At 38.5% G+C, this 15,479-nt stretch overlaps 1 protein-coding gene across 3 annotated transcripts in view; it reads right to left on the bottom strand.

Annotated features, from left to right (window-relative positions):
- The window catches only part of tpst1 (tyrosylprotein sulfotransferase 1), a 59,412-nt gene extending 46,678 nt beyond the window's left edge, over positions 1 to 12,734 (bottom strand). The window contains exon 1 of one of the 3 annotated variants that reach the window (XR_003599135.1): positions 12,490 to 12,734. The gene's annotated coding sequence lies outside the window, so the exon portion shown is untranslated. The remainder of the gene's footprint in view (positions 1 to 12,489) is intronic. The other 2 variants (XM_028045867.1, XM_028045866.1) reach the window with 2 other exon arrangements.
- Between the last annotated feature and the right edge of the window lie 2,745 nt (positions 12,735 to 15,479).

Here is a 15,479-nt window from a genome sequence, read left to right as displayed (position 1 = left end):
TGCCAGGCCTATATATATGTAGTAATAATAACAGCATTAAATATGCCAATTGCCACAACTCTAATGACCTGGTCTTTGTTGCAATTTGGAAAATACCTGCATTACATGGACTGCTCTCCCAGGTTGTGATGTCACAAATTTATTTATCCCCTCACAACAGGAAGCTAAAAATGGTCCCTGATGGGACAACAACAACTTTAGGGCAAAAATCAGAGAACAGAAATCTCAATAAATCTCTGATTTAAAATGAGGTCATATCATGTCAGAGAAAAAAACAATCATTTAAAAATCTAATACTGTCATTATTATTTTTAGTTAAACAACTTTCAGAGTAAGTCAAAGTCAAACTCTCAGAATCACATTTGTGTCCTGTAGGACAGGCTGGTTGATCTTAGCCAATTGGTAGTAAATACGCCACTGTAAATAATAAACAACAAAAGGTTAGTTAGTATAAATAACTCTGACCTGAAAGATCAACATAACCTTCTTCCTCACATGCAAGCAATATCTTGCTTGATAACCAGAAATAAATGTTTTTGAACTGAAAAATCCTACTAAACTCAATCCCATAATATATTCTACAACTAAACTATAAAAATTGATCTGATAATTAAGTACACTGAAACAATGCCATATCCCATAAAATGAAACATGCCAATCTGTCCTGCAGCGTCTCAGAGCCTGTGCCACCAGGCTGGGAGGCACCAGTCATCACTTTACCATCTGTTTCCTCTCTTAACACCGTGCTACCAACTCCTTTTCAGGAGGGCGCAACATGCCTAATGACCCACTTGACTGCTGTTTTCAAGCAACAGTCTTCTGTTAACACCTAGTTATATTGCTAGAAAGTGGTTCATATCACGACTCATTGGCCTCTGTGTGAGAAGGAGCTGCTGCAACTCTAAGCTGCAGTGCAAGTATTCCTGTAAAGCAGTAACTTTAAAAGAGAACAGATTATTGGAGAATAATTCTGATAGAGCACCATCTGATGTGTAACTCATTCTCTTTTCCTGTTGTTGGGCTTTGTCTTTTCAAGCCACCCACACATTCTCACATATCTTGTCCTTGGTGTCTCTGTGTTAAAGTGAAGAGACAACCACTACATCTAGCAGGCAGCCTACACCTGTAAGTCAGCACAAGTATAAAAGGCTCCTGCTTTGTTCTCCTGCTGTATTGAATCTGTTCAGGCTTTAAAATTTGCTTTCTGGGTAATTTCCGATGTACTTAATACTTTTAATGAAGAGCTCCTTGAAAAGGCAAGTGGAGAAGAACAGGTAAAAGAAGCTACATAGAAACTCAAGTAAGATGCACAGAACATGACAGGAAGGGAAGTCATGCAGCAGAGCAAAACAATGCAAAAAAACTTACCATGCAGAGTAAGGTGAGAAAGATAGTGACAGATTACCTTCTAAAAACTGCCATGCACTCAATGTGAAACATTAAGATGCCTTGGCTGATAAACTGGTGGCATTATGTTATACCTCACACCGGTGCTGAAATGTGTTACTGTTAAATTAATCGAGCCTCTTCTCTGCTGCTCCCCATATCCATCTCAGGATATTTTCCCATTGATCTGTTGGGGGGAAAGGGAAGTGGATACTTCTCTCCCAGGAGCAGCTGGAGAAGTGAAGCCATGGTAAAGCACACACTGCAATAAGAAGGACTTCTCGCCTCTCATCTTGATATATTTGTGGAAGGGTTTAAAAAAAGGATCAAGCCTCTTCCGAATCATAGGATCATATCTCTTCTGAATGACACATTAAATAATTATAACAGCAATCAAATTTCCTCAGTTAAATATTCCACTGTACAGTAGATGATGAAGAAGAAAACAACCCTACATACAAAAAGTCACAAGTTGACATGATGTTCTGATGTGTATTAGGTTAATGTCTCCAACTATAACAGAGCAACCTGTTTTAAACAGTGACCCTTTCTTCTAATGAACAGTTCTTTTGCCTTTTATCTAAAGACTATCAAAGAAAATCTGTTGGCTTTTTTTTTCCAATCTATTAATCATAGGACAAACTATTAGAAGCAAGACAAAACACACAAGCCCAGGAATTCTGACTTTCCCAGTCTGATCTATATTAAATGAAGCATGATATGAATTTTAAACTGGGTGGAGATAAAGATGGGAATGATGGACTATGGCTATATTGAGCTACAGTTGTGGGTATTGACAGTGGTTCATTGAGACAAGAACTCATTACCTGTCCAGGCTCCAGCCAATTTACAGTTTTTCTTGAGGTCTGACCTGTAGATTCCGATTTGGACTAGTTCACACAAGTTCATTGATAGAGTTTGTTTTGTGAAGGTCTTTAAAGATTATCCCCATGCATTAATCAAAAGATAGGTCACTAAATATTACATGAAGCTTTAAAATGTGGTCATTAAAGTGCATGGTGTTGATTGTGCTTATGGTTGATGCAACAGATAATGATGGAATTTCTTCATTTTGATGCATTTACTTATTAAGAAATAAAAATTACCTCAACATTAGACCTGCATGTAATTGTCCAGAGTCAATCAAGTTAAAGTTGGTTGAGTTCCATAAGGCAAAATGATAGGTTTATTTTGTCATAACCTGCTGAGAGTAATAATATAAAAAGAATAATATGAAAAGAATAATATGAAAACATAACTTGTAAAATAAACTCATGAGTAAATGAACAGGAGGATAATTTTTCTAACACTAACTTATTGAATTATTTTTCTCAAAACATATATTATGTGATTGAAAGACAAAGCAGCTGGACTAACTAAATATACATGCTGGAATAATTTGTTTATCTTATTTCCCTTATTTATACAGCTAAAACCACATTGAGATTAATCTGCAAAACACAACCAGGTTACACATACATAAATAATAAAAACTGATTTTATAGAAAGAGTAGCCATCATGCCATCTACTATAACTGTCCACTGTGCTCTTTCACTTCTTATCAAACAAGGCACAACTGCAGCATCAGTCAGCCAGAATGAATTCAGTTCAAGACACTGTAAGACTGAAGAGTAACTCTGAGAATAATAAGACTGAAGCGTATTCTGGGCATATTTTAGATGTATATTTGGGAAATTGTGGAAGAAATTGCACAAAGAATTTACCACATTAATAGGTATTTGTGTCATATACATTACCCAGAGCATCACAACGGGATTGATAACAGTAATAACAGTCAGTAATGGTTAGTGTAATTTTTTCTGTAGCATTGTCTTAAGACAGTGCAGATCCTGAAAAGCCAGAAAAAAAACCCACAAAATATGATACACTAAAGTGGTTATAGACGGCTTCCTCTGCTATTATATTACACCAGTTCCATAGAAATAAAAGATCTATCGATCTTGTGTACTGGTACACAAGATCCATTAACTGGACTGTTTCAAGCTCCATTTTTAAGTCAAGCTTCTTAGATGATGTGGAGTGATGAGACACAGAGTTACACCACGTCTCTGGTCAAGAGGGCACAGAAACGCTTGTATTTCCTGCGGAGGATGAGAAGAGCACACCTGCCCCCGCCCATCCTCAAGACGTTCTACAGAAGCAACATAGAGAGCATTCTGACCAGCTGCCTCTCTGTGTGGTGTGGAGGCTGCAGCGCCTCTGACTGGAAGAACGTGAGGAGAGTGGTGCGTAGGCCTGTCACGATAACAAATTTTGCTGAACGATTAATTGTCTCAAAAAATTATTGCGATAAACGATAATATTGTTTGAAGACCTTTTTACACTGATGTAATGGAAATTACGTAATAATGCATGCGATTTCCTGCCAAAGATAGATACACTTTATTTTCAAAAGAATATTTAACACTGGAACTGATAAACAAAATAAACAAAACAACCAAAAATAAAATGGATTCTCAGTCTCCATTAACAAAAAATGTACTTGATAAAAATTAAACAACATAAAGCCAAAGTGGAAATAAATACTGCATTCTACCTAAAGACTGCAGATTATGAAGTGTGTATACTATGTTGCCCTTCAGTAATATTTAGATTTAAATAGAGAAGATGGGCACATCGACTACCTGATGCAATAGTTCACACTACATGATTTTTTGCTCCTATTTTTCCCCTTACAACAATCTTAAAACGTTGGTCTTTCTAAGATTGTGTGGTGTGTTATGGTAGATCGTCGTTGCCGCTCCGATCTAAATCAGGGGTTTTCCCCGACTGGGAGCTTAACGCAGCCTGTTGAATGTGACAGGTAGCCAATCAGAAAGCGCGGATTCTCCTCGTGCTTTCTGAGGGGAAATTACGTCGGGGAATCCCAAACAGCTGACAGGCGCAACCCGAAGTCGAGCGGACATTGGAGATGATACGTGGAAACAACATTAATGTTTATTCAACATGCAAAGAATATAGAAATGACAAGAGGAGGAGTTGGAGCGAAATTGCTACTGCAGTTGATAAACCCGGTAACTTTTCAGCTGTTCTTCGTTAACGTGACGTAAATAGGTTCTAATGATTTTCATTCAGTCAGGACTTTATGCTGACACTAGCTACATGCATTGCAGGTAGACTGTAGTAAAGCATTGATTAATGCCTGGTTTTAAAATTAGTTCACTGAACTTGTAGCCATTATTTTGTGCCCATTGTTGGACACCACACGGCAGGAACGAACATGATCGAACCGTTATACCTAGGATTTCTGTCAGCTAATGTGTGGTCTGTCAGGGTTTGAAAATGGACCGACAATCGACAGCTCTAAGATCGTAGTGTGCCTGGGCTTTACACTAAGGAAATGAGAAAGGAGGGTCAGTGGAGAGCACCGGAGTTGAAACTTTTTTCATTCGGTGTCATCAATAGAAAGAGAAAAAGGCCGGAAGAGACGATAATGCCGATAATTGAAATGACATCGATAGTTTTAATTTATCGTACGATTAATTGATTTATCGTTTATTGGGACAGGCCTAGTGGTGCGGACAGCAGAGAGGATCATCGGGGCCCCCCTTCCCTCCATTCAGGACATTTCATCCCAGCACTGCGTGTCCTGAGGCCGAAACATCGTCAGTGACCCCTCACACCCCCACCATGGACTGTTCTCCCTGCTGCCCTCTGGAAAGAGGTTCCGCAGCATCCGGTGCAGGTCCACCAGATTCCGAAACAGCTTTTTCCCACTTGCCATCAGACTGCTGAACTCTTAACTGGACCGCACTCAAAAACTGGTCTCCACTTCATACCTTGCACATGTACATAGCTAAATAACTTCTATTTTACTGTCATTCCTGCACTTTATATTTTATATTCATATTTATATTCATATTTTATACTGTATTTTATTTTATTCTGGAGTAACCTCAAAACATTGTCCTGAGCAGTATGCAACGAAATTTCATTCTGTATACACCCTGTGCATGCAAAATGACAATAAAGTCAGTCTAAGTCTAAGTCTAAGACAATGAGCTGAACATCTATTAAAACTGCAGATGGTAGAGATGCAAAAATATCTTGTGACGTTAAAACATTATGTATTGTACTGCTTAACTGGACTTCACAATGGCTACATCTTCTCTCACAACAGATATCAATGGAACAACAACCAGCAACAGATAAAAATAAATTTGAATATTTCAATAAAACCTACCCTGTATTTTTATATGCTATTTCATTGCCGGTGAATTGGTGCCACTGCAGAAGCAAAGAACGGAGGAAAAGAGGGGAAATGGGAGAACCAAATGAAATCACATAGTGATTTTTATTTTTGAAGATGTCCTTTACTTATTGGGGCGTGCCATAGCAATGCACAGGAGGTACGAGCCGCATTAACGGTAATAGGAAGCGGCAGTTATTTTGAGGTGTAGAATAATAGGTGCCTGCCATGCATTGCATGCAATGCCATGGCAGTGGCATTCCTTCTCGAGTTGTAGAACTGAGATCCCCCCTGATCCACCCTCCTGCAGTAGACGCTGCTGCTGAATTAGCCTTCATCCACCTAACCCAGCATCTGTTCGCTGGTGAAGGTCCTAGTAATAGAGTAATCAATTATTCTTACAATTAATCGAGTAATCAGATTTAAAAAAAAGATAAAATCAAACATTTGTAAATCTAACATAACAGCAGTATTACTATTGGATATCAACATCAGACCAATTTTTCACATTTGAGCGTCCCTAACAATAACTTTTCTGTAGTTTAGAAAATAAACCTGTAACAATAATGGCTCACTTTCTAAGTTAACCTGAAGAAAAGTTATACAAAAATATGAAATTATATTAAATTTAATAATAAAGAGGCAAGCTCACAAATACGCTTATAAAAAAAATGTCGATACTCCAGCTTTTCATTTATGTATTCATCTTCAGTCAATTTAATAGATGAACTCTCACCTTGCCCAGACATTTATAGTTTTTGTGTTCATGTTAGCGACGGGATTTGACACCTTTGTTCGTCACACACCATGTACCAGCTAAGTGCCGCCACGGTGCGCTCCGGCACCCATTTGTTGAGACCGGGATGATATGAAATAAATTTTCCGGTTCATCCCTAAAGCTACACTTACACTTACCTAAAGCTACACTCATCTAATGCGCAGCTGCCCGCAGTGTTCAGTCTATCCGCTCATCTGTACAAATACACCTTCAGCGCTCGTAACCGCTGTTCGCTCTGAACCGCCACCAGGCAGCAGCTCCAGGAGCAGAAAAGCTGCCGTACTCCAGGCATCGCACCAGTCATTTTAAGGATGCTTATCGGTCCCCCGAAAAACACCCAGACATTATAATCAGTCAATAAAATCCTCCTAGGGTGAACTTGAAAACTGGACGTTATGCTGCTAACAGTTAGCTTTTGTCAATGACTCAGGTGGAAGTGAGAGCGCTGTGCAACACAAGTAATAACCCGGCAGGAACACGGTGCACTAAAAACATAATTTAACAAAGTTTCGAGGCAGATAAATTTTCCTCAAGGAATTTTAATAATCGAGGTACTCGAATCACTCGAGGAATCGTTTCAGCCCTACTTCCCATTACCGTTAATGCGACTCGTACCGCTGCGTGCCCCTTCACACTATATTTATCAAAATGTGCCCCTCAATCCCGTGAGGGGTGCTATTACTTTTGTTAGCATTTCGAGTAACCATGGCGACATAATTAAAGAAAAACAAGCCAAATTGAAATCAAAAATTCTAACTGACCCTTAAAAACTGAATCTTTAGGAATTTCTCTGTCTTTGTTCTTTTTACAATTACACGGCAAAAACAATAATATGTTTATTATTGACAGAAATGCAAACAATCTCTATAAAATGATAATAATAAACAACCTCCTGTCTCGACTGGAGACAGTCCGAACAGTTTTACCTTAACCTGCATTTAAATTAAAGATATCCATTTGCCACGTCCCTCCTGACCTGTCTTCTCCAAAGTGAAATTAAAACTGCAGTATGTAACTTTTATCTTTTTTTTCTTCTTTTTTTTTAACATATTTGTTAAAACTGTCATTGTGTTGTGAAAGTATGGCGTGAGAGATAATCTGTGAAAAATGTATTAAAAGACTCTGCCTTCTCCCAGTGCTATCTGAAACAGCAGTGAGACAATCCGGCTGTCATTGTAGAAGGAACTCTCTGGAAACTCTTTAATTTTGATTGTTTAGTCTGAAGCTCCAGTTGCAAATCCTACAATTTTCACTGCTGATTGCTTTGATATCCCACTTTCCAGTAATGCAAGCCAACAGTGAGGGCAGTCACTTCCCTTGATCTGACTAGCAGAACACTGCAGTGTGAAGTTTTATGAGGGTTGTTAATCTAGTGTGTCTGCTAGTGTTGAGTTGCACCATTAAAGCTGACTATTTTAAACAGGAAGACACAAACTAATGAGAAAAAAAATGGTAAAAAAATTAATGGTAATCATACATACAGGAGTGATGCAATAGTGGTCAGAACCCATCAGGAAAGTTTTCACTCTTTTTCACACTTTCTCAAAGAGTAGAAAACTGCCAGGTGAGTACTGAGTTGAAAACTCTGAAAAAGTGTCAGCTTGGTAACACTGATTTTCAAGGTCCAGACATTTTTCTGATCCTAATCTGCTTCAGTGCTACAAGCCGCTTTGCAAAACATGTCCGTTCAAGCACGTCACTGCTGCTTGCAGCCACTTAGAAATATGTAGAGCAACCAGAGGAGACCTGTTTTATTTGTCTGGTCTCTAGGGGTGTGCTATATTGTCTTGTTTATGGTGATACCACTGGATTTTTTTGACACCGGTGTAAAAGTTAATATTGCGATAATAAATGATAACGTCATTTAACAGAGCCTGACCTGTGCAGCAAAGGTGCTATGCTTTCTATAGTTGTTTGCCAACTGCCACTAAAGCAAAGAAGAAGCTGATAACTGGTCTACAGTCGGAACTGGATCGAATCTCATAGAATTAGCTAATATCAGTAGTAAGGGAAGGATATACAGTAGAGTACTCGGTTACTCGGAAATTAGCTCTGCCTCTGCTGAGTCAGTTATGGCCAAAAGACTTTCTGAAACACAGATGTCGTTCCAAAAAATAAATCAATAAATAACTTGAAGCTTAACACAAGGTTCAGGGCCAAACAAATATATGGAACAAGAGAAATAAATAATTAAGGTTTCACTTTTTCCCCCATATTTTATTTTTTGAGTGTTGATATTTCTGTTTTGTTATATTTTACAAATATGTCTATTAATGTGAGAAAATCACAACTTTCTGTTCAATCAGTATTAACACAGCTGACACAAAATGTTTTTGTGCATATTACAAAAAATGTTGCCCTTTATGTAATGGAAAGATGAACAACTCTCTTTATACAAGAGAAAACTCAGGTTTTTAAGAAATTGGTCAGCTACCAACTAATCCAGGGTTTCCCCCAGTTTCCCCCAGTTCCCCCAGCGGGTAGCCTGGATTAATTGGACCTCCCGCATTGCTTATAGTTTTTGTTAATTAAAAAAAAAAAGCTTTTTTTTTTTTTAATAAGTCAGACTGCAAGCATCTCAGAAGTGAAAATAGTTGATATTTATTTTGCATTTTTTTATTTGTTGTTTTTAAGACTATTGCTGGGTTTCAGACAAGTGACCCAGATGACAAGCAAAATTCAAATGGAGGTCTGGAAGGGGATTTCTCCGATTCAAAACAAAGCAAAATTGATCACAACGAGTACGCTAATCCCATAAATAGGTTGGAACAGACAAGGCATCTCAAAAAAATATGGGTATATTTAGGATATGATCCGTATTATCTCGATAAAAATGACTTCTCTTATAATCTTGAGGATTTACCAGGCCTCCAGGTGATCCACATAACTAACTATCTGGTGCTGCAGAGTTCATATTTTGCGACGAGCCAGAAAAAAGTTTTCAAAAGTCTGGAGTACAATCATTTAGTTTCAGGTTGGGTCAAGCATTTAGGATGAAAAAAAGCATTAAATGACTGTCAACTTGTTTCTGTCGGGTGAGTAGTGAATTGTGCTATTTTAAGTAATAAGTCTATGATAACGATGCTATCGCTAACAGCAAACGAACCAATGTTATTTCTATGTGCTTGGATCTCCTGGTAAATAATTTTTGTAGCTTCTGTAAACCCAAATTCATGCTGGAGTTGTATGAATTGTATGAACTTTTATCAATGTTGAGTAGTTGTAAGACACTGGATTCAGGTCCAATGTAGGTCAACCATTTGCAGCGATCTACAGAAACACCATGAAATACAAATGTAGTTTGTGGCCAGACACAAACCCTGTGAGGGAATAGTCACAGCTCACGGTGACAGTATGGCTCGGTAGGTGATATTTAATTTATTTAACTTTTTTTCTTTTTAGCATGAAAGCCCCACTGAATAAACATATTTTCTGTCCGGGATTTGGCACTGAGGTAGCTGTTAACAACATTAGCACTCTGAGGACAACAACACTAGGGCATACAAATAATATATCTTACCTTACATATGAATGCTTATCTTTCTAAGTAACTGTCCAATAAAATATCTGAAAATACAATTTAAACGATGTGATAATTACCTGTTAGAAAGTGGGCGCTGCATGGCATTGTTAGTTTCTGCACCTCCTGTTTTTAGTCCTAGATTGTTGATCCACTTTTCTTTTCTCTTTTTTCGGTAAGTTTTTAAAAATTAACTCCCTTGTGACCAACGACCTTCGAAATACCAAAATAACGTTTATCTTTCTCCCTATTAGAACGGTTGGAACAGCCGCACAGGACACAGACTTTAGGCATTTTGATGTTGGATCAACAGAAATAAATGAACTGCATTTACTTCCGGCCCTCCATCTGCATTGTGTGACGTCATCTGAAACCCAGCAATAGCTGCTGTCGGTTTAAGTATTGTTGGCAATGTCTTCCAGTTACATAATTACCCAGTAATATTTTACATTTCCTGTCAGTTTCACATCTTTTAATACAAAAACACAACAGGCTACTGGTTGACCGCCTCAGTGTCCAGACCACTGGGCTTAAGAAGTTTTCTGTAATCGTTAACTGATCAATAAGATCAATCAATTTTAGATATGCTCATTAATTGATAACTTGTATCCCTTCACCAGAATGTTAGTGTAGAGTAAAAAGCTACTCCTTTCTTAATGCTGCAACAAAAAAATAGAAATGCAACAAGTCATTCAAGAATTTTTCTCAGACACTTAAAGTTTCCCTGTGGCTCAGCAAGAGACACACTTCAGGCCCACATCATGGCCTAAACCAATCACAGATTTCAGGGAGGGATGACCACCCTTTGATTCCTGTCCATATAGGGTTATAATCAATTGAGGATAATTGAACAGGAAGACGTGAGCACCTCCTCTCTGATAAGAATAATGATCGCCTGTGGCAGATGTATTCATCATCCAACTGAATATGTCAGTGAGTGATGTTTGTGTTGTGATGATATAGTACAAACACATGTACAGTAGTATTACACTTAAGATGAGCCTTTCAGGAATTCTATGGATGACTTTGGAGGCATTAACTGATTGCAATATTGGAAGCTTCCAATTTGGTGATAATCAAGCAAGTACAGTCAAGGATAAAACTGATCACCAAGCAATGACTAGTCTTCTAAAATAATCTCTTTAACTGTTGAAAAATGAAAGAGATTACACATTACAAAAGGAAACCAAGAAAAAGAAATACCAGCATGTGAACCTCTCCACATGCAGCTGCATCATCCCTTCCTGACCACGTCTTGTAAACAAACTGTGGTTCATTAATCAAAGGTTTTGCAGTGAGAAGCAACGCAAGACATCAGGTGGTCTTAATGAATGTGGGCGACTTCCTAGAAAGCAAGCACTCCTTTGAGGGGCTTCATAAATATGCATCCTACTCTGCAGCTTGGTTGACGGGACAGCCATATATATGTTTTATTGAAACTAAGAACTGTGATGTGGCTGTGGGTGGTTTTCAGACACGGAAACAAAACTTTAAATAAGCTGCTGGGGCTCCACAGCTGTGACTGTCAAAGCAGCTAGCACTGAGAAATACTGTATTGTACCTCGGTCCTTCTCTTTCATATCCAGACCACCTGCATGCAGCAGATGTGCTCCTGGCTCCTCCTAACCATTGAATACTGTTTTCTCAGCCCTCTGGTATTTCTGTCATATGTCTTTTTTATGGTGTTCTGGACATAAAATATCACTAATGCTCACTTAGTTTTGTGTTTGGCTGATACTTTGTGTATATTCTACATGTCAACAGACAGCTCCTACATCTCATACACAATGGATAAAGTAAAGGAGCTTAGTCGACAAAGGTATAATATAGGACCAATGGGTTTTGATCCAGTAGTTAATTCAGCATGGATATTAAACTATTGCAACATCTCTGTGTATGTATGTCAGAAATAATAAGCTATTGCTAATTAAATCTTTTAATAAACTAAAATGGTTAACACCACCTAAAGCAGTGTCAGGTTGAGGACCCCGGTCCTCAAGTCACACTGCCCTGTATGTTTTAGGCATTTGCCTGCTTCAGCACACATAATGTTAATTGATGACCGGTTAATAGGCTTTTGCTGAATTGCAGCCATCTGAATGAGGTGTGTTGAAGCAGGGAGACATCTAAAACATGCAGGTCAGTGTACCTTGAGGACCAGGGTACACAGAACTGCATGAAACACTGGTCTAAAGGATAGGCTACAACTTAAAATTCAGGAAATGTCTTTAGTCCTGTTAAAGGGATATGAGTCCATTACCCCGAGAAATAAAATCCGTTACTTCCGCGCTACTTCTTCGTGAGAACAGCATAACTGTCATCTTTTAATGTATGATTCTGTCAACAGCGCAATATGTACGTGTATCAACAGGGGTAATTTTCCAGCCTGTTCCCCTGAACATGCCAACCTCCCCCGCCCCCAGCAATTATGTAACCTCAGTTTACCGTCAGTATGAGTGAGTGTAAAATAACATATAACGTCTGTATAAACCTCCGGTCTAAAATGTGACTTTAATACTAGCAGCTGCGCGGCTTGGGAGAGGAGCGATGAGGTAGAGGGTCGTAATAGCGGCACGGCGCCAAAAAAAACCTACCTAACGCTGCGGATACGGCGCAGGAGAGCCAGGTTAGCCAGCGAAAAAACTTCCAAGGACTCCAGCGTTAGCGTCCAGGTTGTCCTGTCTCCTTTCTGAGTCACTTTCTGGACATTTTCAGCGCACACAAGCCGTGTGTACAGCGCACGACAGTCAGGTCGTTGCTCTGGTGTTGGGCTACAACACAGCCATAAACCAACCACACTGCTACAAGCACAGAGCTCGACTCCTACTGAAAGGAGAGCTATGATAAGTCAAGAATTCACGCGACGCTGTGTGTCAGAGCTGCTGATTGGCCGATACATGAGTGTGGGCAGAACAATAGCTAATTTAAAAGCACAGTTATATTTCCTCACCGGCTGCCATTGACAGGGGCGCCGCCAGGAATCTTTGGCCCCCGGACAAAAATTTTAATTGCCCCCCTTTGCCCCTCTGCACATCTACGTTAGAATTTCTTGAGTCTATTTGACCCATAAAAGGCTTGTAACTGCCTAGCTTTCTTTGGTCCATGTCTGATACAAGCATAATATTTACTGATGGTGAATTTTACATGCAACAGTCCATATGCTGTATGCAAATAGGTTGCTAATTTTTTTTTTTATTAGTTTAGAATGTTCCCATTCTTCTGAACGGCTTTTTACTAAGAAGATAGGACTCCAGTCCTATCTTCTTCCTATCTTCTTCCTATCTTCCTATCTTCTCAGTGAGGCTGGAGCCTCACTGAGAGCCATTCTTTGTTCTTGTAATGGTCTGCGTGCACTGCAGTACCTATTATTATTTTATTGAATTATATACATTGATATTTATTTAATTAGCAAATAAATAAAACACAAGAATGGAAGAGCACACAGAGCATGCTCATTGCTCTTTGATTGTTTTCGTCACCTGTCATGGTGGCATACATTACAGCACTGCGCTGTCTGGCTTCATGCAACGGGAAAGAGAGTGAGAACAGTCATGGTGCGCGCCTTGTTCTTCTTGCTTGTTGCACCTTAGACAGTGTTCATAGTTGAGCAATGTTTACCGTTAGGGCATTGCTTTAATTGCTATGTTTAAAAGAGCAGACATTGGTGGGTTCTGACATGGGCAGTATGGGCAACTGCCCAGGGCGTTATCTTTTTAGGGATGGCAAGAGACCTCTGCTGATTGTGGTACAGAGATGGAAGCAAAGCAGAATGAAGAGTTTGAATTGATAATGATATTGGTTAAATTTATTTAAGCTCTAAGCATTTTTCTACTTGTTTTATGGGAATATGAATCTCTCAGATCATTTAAGAAGCTATTTTGATCTTATTTGACATTTTATTGTGTCATGTCGAGCGGGATGCCGGTCTTAGTCTTGACTCGGACTAGGACCATAAAAGTCTTGGTCTTGTCTCGGTCTCGATATGCTCTGGTCTTGGTCTTGACTTGGTCTCGTGTTAGGTAGTTTTGACTATAACACTATGAATTACATATATTCAGTGATATAATTTGTGATATAATTATAGCTCCCTTACATATAACAAAAATCCAAAATACTCTCAAAGAAAAATTTTATTCTAGTTAATTTAAAACACCTGCAATAGTTCCTGGTTTCTCTGTGTGTCAATAAGCTGCACAATCGTGGGGAAGACTGCTGAACATCTGGACAGATGTCCAGAAGACAGTCACTGATGCACTCAACATTTACGGGAAGCCACACAAAGTCTTTGCTAAAGAAACTGCTTGGCAACAGAGAGCTGAATCCAAGTGAATTTGTAGAGTGGAAGGAAAAAGTGTGATAGAAAAAAATCCACCAAAAAATGCATCTGAACATTATGAACAGAAACCATGGTAACTATAGTTCTAAATTATGTTAACTCATTAATCAATGTTAATCTATTCCTTAGCATGTTCTTCATTTTAACACTGTAGTAGTGCATTCACTAACAGAGATTGGTCAAAACTTTATTTATGAGAGACAGGATTACATTTAAACCATTTGAAGTAAAATATAAACTTTCTGATTTCTTCCTTTTAAGGAGACAATTGCCATCTTGGACTGCTAATAAAATTCTTACTTCAGAGAACATTCCACTTTAATATTTTGATTTTAGAGTAAATTGAATTCCCATTAAAACACTGGTGGACTCAAAGTGTGATTAGAGACACTAGACACAGTTCCTCCTTCCATCAACTCTCATCTAAACCCCCTTATTATGGGGAATTGCTGTCTATCTACAGCAGTCAATGGGCAAGAGGAGGGGTACTCCCTGGACAGGTTGTCAGTCTATCACATGGCAACACAGAGACACACAGGACAAACAACCTTCATACATATCTAAGTACAAATTAGAAAGTTGGATACTTTAAGACCATGAAAGAGTCAATACAAGCAGAGAGAACATAAAAACTCCAAGAAAAATCAATGAAAGACTAATGGCCAGGATTCAAATCCTGGCCGTTTCTTCTGCAAAGCAAGAGTTTTGTCAACTTTGCCACTGTGCAGCTCATCCATCCACAATACTCACTTAGTCCAGGTTAGAGCTAGAGTTTATTTATTATTTATTAGAGTTATTTTATTCTATTTTTATGTTTTGCTTGTTGATAATTTTTTAAAAAAAATTAAAATGTCAAAATACAGCTAAATACAGTATATAAATGAGTGAAAATCTGGAAATAATCTAAGAGGAAAATCAATTCATTCTGTGTGTATGTTGACAAGCCGCAATGTGCGTCATGTGAGATAATGGGATTTTTTATATTTCTTTAAATATTTAATCACATATTGATTTTTCCCAAGCAAATATATGGACATTCAATAGACATGTGACACCTCCCCAGCTCAGTGTTATAATGTAGATTTCAAAAGCTGCCAACACTCTGTGAAATTGCTGTTGGAGCAACTACTTGTGTTACCCCTGAGAGTCTTTCTCACCTAATGCACTGTTCAGAAATAAATGTTCTATGTAATCTGCTCAGATTTATGTGGCAGATAATTCCTGATCTTCAACTATAGTTCCTTACAC

This window comes from Xiphophorus couchianus, chromosome 18 (genome assembly GCF_001444195.1).
Source record: "Xiphophorus couchianus chromosome 18, X_couchianus-1.0, whole genome shotgun sequence".
Taxonomy (NCBI): domain Eukaryota; kingdom Metazoa; phylum Chordata; class Actinopteri; order Cyprinodontiformes; family Poeciliidae; genus Xiphophorus; species Xiphophorus couchianus.
The sequence above is the reverse complement of the archived record's forward strand: the minus strand, read 5'-3'. Positions and strand labels throughout refer to the sequence as shown.